This window comes from Elephantulus edwardii, unplaced genomic scaffold (assembly GCF_000299155.1).
Source record: "Elephantulus edwardii isolate Elephantulus edwardi_28Jun2011 unplaced genomic scaffold, EleEdw1.0 scaffold00234, whole genome shotgun sequence".
Lineage (NCBI taxonomy): Eukaryota > Metazoa > Chordata > Mammalia > Macroscelidea > Macroscelididae > Elephantulus > Elephantulus edwardii.
The window spans coordinates 3,518,918-3,525,467 of record NW_006399984.1 but is presented as its reverse complement, the minus strand read 5'-3'; the positions used below and the strand labels follow the sequence as shown (position 1 = coordinate 3,525,467).

At 38.9% G+C, this 6,550-nt stretch overlaps 1 protein-coding gene across 1 annotated transcript in view; it reads right to left on the bottom strand.

The window, feature by feature from the left end:
- The window catches only part of LANCL2 (LanC lantibiotic synthetase component C-like 2 (bacterial)), a 155,469-nt gene that overhangs the window by 52,128 nt on the left and 96,791 nt on the right, over positions 1-6,550 (bottom strand). The window lies entirely within an intron of this gene.

Here is a 6,550-nt window from a genome sequence, read left to right as displayed (position 1 = left end):
TGGTGAGAATCTTTGTCTTCTTGACATTGAGCCTCAATCCATATTGTAGGCTGCAGTCCTTGACACTGTGCAGCAGGCACTTCAGGTCCTCTTCAGTTTCAGCAAGCAGGGTTTTGTCATCCGCATAACGCAGATTGTTGATAAATCGTCCACCAATCTTGACCCCACATTCTAACTGATTTCTGTTCATTTTTTTTTTATCCTGTCACTTTGCTCAATTGGTTTATTAGGTCTAATAGAGAGCTACTGAGTTTTTAGGGTTTTCTACATATGCTATCATATCATCTTCATGTAGAGATAGTTTTGCTTCCTCTTAGCCAATTTAGATGCCTTTTCTTTCTTGCCTTACTGATCTGACTAGAATTTCCAATACAATGCTGAATTTGAGTGGTGATAGTGGGGATTTTTGCCTGGTCCCTGTTTGCCTTTAATCTCTCTACATTAAGGATGTTGTTTGCTATTGGATTTGTATATCTGCTTTTAATTATGATCAGAAAATTCCTATTTTTTGAGGGTTTCAATCAGGAAAAGGTGTTGGATGTTGTCAAGACTTTTCTGTATCAATTTAGATGATCATGTGGTTTTTTTTACTTTTGTTTTACAGGTGTGGTGGATTACGTTGACTGAATGCATTCAATTTTTATATTGAATCATCCGTTCATGCCTGTCATGAATTTCATGAGATCATCATGATGAATTATTCTTTTGATATACTATTGCATTCTTGGCTAGGGTTTTATTAAGGATTTTTGCGTTTCTATTCTTTTTCTTTTTTTTTGGGGATGTCTTTACCTGGTTTTGGTATCAGAGTTATGCTTCCTTTATAGTATGAATCTGGAGGTGTTCCTTATTTTTCTGTATTCTAAAGAATTTACATTAGACTAGAAGCAGCTCTTCTTTGAGAATTTAATAGAATTCACCCATGAAGTCATCTTGGCCAGGTTTTGTTGTTGTTGTAAGATATTTTCTTAATGATCTAGTTCATTTCTTCTCTTTTGATGGATCTGTTCAAGTATTCTTTGTCTGTGCATGTCAATTTGAATAGGGAGTGAGTTTCTAGGAATGCGTCTATTTCCTCCGTTGTTATTATTAGATGCTGTTTATCGTTTAGTCCAGCTGACTAAAATTCATAGCAACGTTACTGTTAGGTTAGTGGACTTAAAGAAGAAATCAGAGAAAACAGGAGAAAGCTTAATGCAGCCTTATTAAAGGGTGGAAAGGGGAGCTCCTGGGTGAGTTCCTCATCCTGGAGAGGCAGAATAGGAAGTCACACTGTGAACTTACTGGGGAGGATTTTTATAAACAGAGTCTTTAGGGAGGGACATTCCATTCTGATTTACAAGCCACCTTCTAGCTCAGCCAGACAAGCAAGACCGTTTGCTCTTCTTATCAGCAGTAGGCAAGGCCATCAGCATTTGAGTTCTGAATTCTTCATTCTTTTCTTTGGCCCTCTTTGCCCAACTATGAAATCCTTCAGCATTCTCATCATCCCTGCTGTACTGGAGCCCACTGTCAACATATCAATCCATCTTGTTGAGGGTCTTCCTCTCTTTTGCTTATCCTCCAGACTAGAAGAATAATGACCTTCTCTGCAGACTAGCCTCTCCTAGCAACATGCCCAAAGAATATGAGACTGAGTTTCATCATCCTTACCTCCAAAAAGTCGTTTTTTTCCTCTAGGTTATGAAATTCATCAGACTCCCATTAAAAAAAAAGGTGAAAAAACAGAGTGTGGAAATTATCAAACAATATCACTGATATCATATGTAAGCAAAATACTGATGAAGATTATTCAAAAATGACTGGAGCAGAACATCAACAGAGAACTATAAGAAATACAAGCTGTGTTTAGAAGACAGTGTGGCACTGAAGACATTACCACCCATAATAGATGGAACTTTGTAGAAAACAAAGAGTAATAGAGGAATGTCTATTTGTGTTTCATTCAAAGGCATCTGACTGTGTGAATCATAACAAATTGTGGCTAACATTGAGCAGAATGGGAATGCGAAAACATCTGACTGTGCTCATGTAAAAACCAACACTCAGACCAGGAAACAGTCCTCAAAAAAGAGCAAGGAAGCACTGCATGGTTCAAAATTAGGAAAGGAGTGCATCAGAAATGTGCCCTGGCTCCATATAATTTCAATCTACATGGTGAACAGATTATCCGGGAGTCTGGGCTTTATGAGGCATCAGGATTGGAAGCAGATTCATCAACAACCTACTTTATGGAGATGACACAGTCTTGCTTGCTCAAACTGAGGAGAACATGAAAGTCCTGCTACAGGACAAGGGCTGTAGTCTTTAATATAGATTGAAGCTCAACATCAAGAAGACAGAGATTCTCACCACCACTGGGCCAATTGACAGCACCATGATAGATAAGGTTATTAACAACTACAGTTACAGTTCCACAATCAACATTCTTGGCACTAGCACTCAAAAAAGCAAAACACAAATTGCACTAGGAACATCTGCAGTCAGGTCCCTCTCTAGAGTAATGAGAAGCAATGATGTCAGGCAAGAGACTAAGGTTCACCTGATCCAGGCCATGGTCTTTGTAATTATTTGTTATGCATCAGAGAGCTGGACACTGAGTAAGGCTGACAGAAGAAGAATTGATGCCTATGAGTTGTGGTGCTGTAGAAGAGTCTTGAACATACCATGGACTGCCAAGAAAGCAAATAGGTCTGTCTTGAGAGTGAAACCAAGTTTCTCCTTGGAAGCTAGGATTTTGAAACTTTATCTCACATACTTTGCTTAGGTAGGAGGAACCATTCCTTGGAGAAGGAATGCTTGGATGGGTGAAGGGACAGGACAGGAGAGGAAGACTCCAGATAAGATGGATTGATTACAGTAATTGGGACAATGGGGGTAAGTGTGTCAGAGTCAGTGAGACTGGCTCAGGACCAGGCAGGCTTCAGAGCTGTTGCATATAGGGTCACTATGAATCGCAGGTGACTCAACAGATCATAACAACATCATGTTATTGTTCTTGATTGCCGTGGAGTCAAACACGACTCATAGTGACTCTATGTACAAAAGACCTTTCCCTAATTATCATCATTTCTCCAAGTTCATAGAGTTCCCAGAAACATGTGGTTTAGGAGGTGGATGCCACTTCTGCTTCCAAATTTGTTTTATAACTGGGAGCTCCACCAAACACTGTTCACACTGGGAAACCATTATGTTATTTGATACCCCAATGGTACAAGGTTCAGCATCAAGCAAGCCCAGATTACTTAATACAGCACATTGACAGAGTGAACAGAGTGATGGAAAAATGGAAGAATGTTTCTCCAAATATAACAACACTAGACTCATTTAGCAGTGGTTAAGTTTGGTCAAGTCGAATACAACTCACAGTGACCCTTACACAAAAGACATGAACTCTGTTCTATAATTAACATAATTTCTGTACATTTATAGTTTATATAGTTTTCAGAGGTGTCTAGTTTAGGAAGTGGATGCTACTCCTGCTTCCAAACCTGAATCAATCTCCAAACATTGTACATGATGGATAATCATCATGGTATTTGACACAACTATGGCACAGTGTTCAGCATCACAGCAACTCCAAGTTATTCAGTACAGCAAATAGACAAATGATTGCTGTTCATCCTAAAATTAATAAATTTGGCCCAAGAGTTCAACTGACACCTGCGTTTAGGGGTAAAAAAAGAAACAATAACACACATCAAACTTGCTTACGTGACCACCATCAAGACATAAGAAACCAACTCTGAGACGGAGGCTCCAGGCCAGCCGCAGACTCAGACCCAACCTCCCACTACGTGATTTTAAAGGACAAACGCTTTAGCAGACCTCCAGCCCTGGGTCAAAATTCTTTGTATTTTGGTTGGTTCTGTTGTGATATCAACTATTTCATTTCTTAAGTGAGTTACATGTCTTTTCTTTCTTTACTTTTGTTAGGTTTCCAATGGTTTGACAATATTATTGACACTGTTGAAGAATCAACTCCTGATCTTGCGTTTTTTCTTGATTTTGGTTGCTTTTTTTTTAAGATTTCCTTTGTTTTTTACTTGATCTTTATTTGCTTTCTTCTAGAAATTGTAAGGTGAGATTGCTGTTTTTTTCTCTTTGTTAGAGATATTGATTTAAATAATTGGTTTTTTGATTCTTTCTTTCTTATTGATGTCTTTGCTTACTGCTATGAACTATTTTGAGTACCATCTTTGCTATATCACAGAGGTACTATGTGTTTGGATTTGCCTCAGGAAATTTTTTCATTTCTTTTATTATTATTATCCAGTAGTCATCAAGCAAAGTGTTATCTAGCTAGACTTTCTCCTCCCTTACCTTTGTGTTGTCTCTTTCTAATTTTATTGCACTGTAGAATTTCATTGTTTTTTTAATTTGTTAAGGCATGCTTTGTGCCCTACCATATGGTTAATCTGGAAAATGTTCAATGTGTGCAGGAGAATATAAATTGGGCTTTTACTTGGTACTGTACTCTGTATAAGTTTATGAGTTCATTACCTGCATCCCAGACAATTTGATATATTTTCATTATCACTTACTTTAAAGAACTTTTTAAATTTCATTCTTTATTTCTTCTATAACCCAATCGTGTTCTAGCAGGTTGTTATTTAACTGGTTTTATAAACTTTATACTCCTGTGGTTAATTTCTAGTTTTACACCATTTTAGTCTGAGATGATACTTTGCATTATTTCAATATTTTTTAATTTAGCAAGGCTTGCTTTGTGCAAGTGATTAATCCTGTGCACTTGAGAAGAAAATGAATTGGGTTTAAATTGGATGTAGTGCTAAGAATACATCCACAAGATCAAACTGGCTGACTATATATAGCTTAGACCTTTGTTAAGTTTCTCTGGAGTTGATCTATCTTTTGGTGAGAGTGATGTGTTAAAGTCTCCTACCACTATTGTGGTGCTTTTTTCTTCTTCAGTTCTGTTAGTCACTGTTTTATGTATTTTGTAGGTCTATCATTTCATTATGGACTAAGGCTCAACGTCAAGAAGACAAAGATTCTCGCCACTGGACCAATTGGCAGCGTCAGGATGGATGACGAAGAGATTGAGAGTGTTCACAGCTTCACTTTGCTCGGCTCCACAGTCAACACTCTTGGTACCAGCAGTCAGGAAATCAAAAAGCGTATCGTGATGGGAAAGTCTGCTGTTAGGGACCTCTCAAAGGTACTCAGGAGCAACAGTGTCTCTCTGGAGACTAAGGTGCGCCTGATACAGGTCATGGTATCTGCAATCGCTTGTTATGCATCAGAGAGTTGGACAATCACTAGGGAGGACAGAAGGAGAGTGGATGCTTTTGAGCTGTGGTGCTGGGGAAGGGTACTGAATGTACCATGGACTGCCAGGATAACAAACAGATTCATCTTGGAGAGGATTAAACCAAGCTACTCCCTGGAGGCAAAGATTCTGGGGCTTTGTCTGACATACTCTGGACATGTTGCCAGGAGGGACGGGTCCTTGGAGAGGGACGTCAGGCTTGGGAGGGTGGAGGGACAGCGCAGGAGGGGAAGAACCTCTATGAGATGGATTGACTCGGTGACTGGGGTAATCGGGATGGGTGTGTCAGAGGCGGTGAGGTTGGCACAGGATAGAGCCGGGTTTAGAGCTGTTGTGCATAGGGTCGCTATGAGTCGGAAACGACTCGATGGCACATAACAACAACAACAACAACAACATCATTTCTTGAATAGAAGCTGACAAAGGTCATGTCTTCCTCCTTTACTGTGCTGTTAATCATTATATAGTGCACTTCCTTTTCATTTACAGTGGTTTTTCACCCTGAAGTCTGTTAGAGATTAATATTGCCATTCCTGTTTTTTTTGTGGATGCCATTTGTTTGGTATACTTTTTTTTAGTCTTTTTGTCTCTTCATTTCCTTGATGTGTCTCTTGTAAATAAAATATTGAGAGGCTTTTTTTATCCATTCTGCTACTCTTTTTCTCTTGATAGGGATATTTAGTCCATTCATATTAAGTGATTATTGACAGGCCAGTTTTATTGTTGGCCATTTTGCTGTTTCTTTTTCTGTTGTTTCTGGTTACTATGGTCCAGCCACTTTCCTTTGCTATCTGTGTGAAAAGTAATAAATGTTGGAGAGGATGTGGCAAGATAGGAACTCTTACGCATTGTTGGTGGATTTGTATAATGGCATAACCACTCTAGTAGGCAATTTAGCATTTTCTCAGAGAGCTGAATACAGAAATTCCGTATGACCCAGCTATTACACTTCTTGAAATATACCCTGAAAAATGAGAATTGAGGCACAAATGGATACTTGTATACCAGTGTTCATAGCAGCGTTATTAATCATTGCAAGAACATGGAAACAGCCCAAACGTCCAAGCACAATTGGAAAAATATCTGCAAAAGACTCAAGCAAGACCCACACCTCACTCCATACACAAAAACCAACTCAAGGAAGATCATGGACCTAGGACTAAACCCAAGGACTATAAACTTCATTACAGAAAAGCTAGGAACAACGCTAGAAGTCCTAATCCACAACATAAACAGTCTTCCCAGTATCCTGGAAAA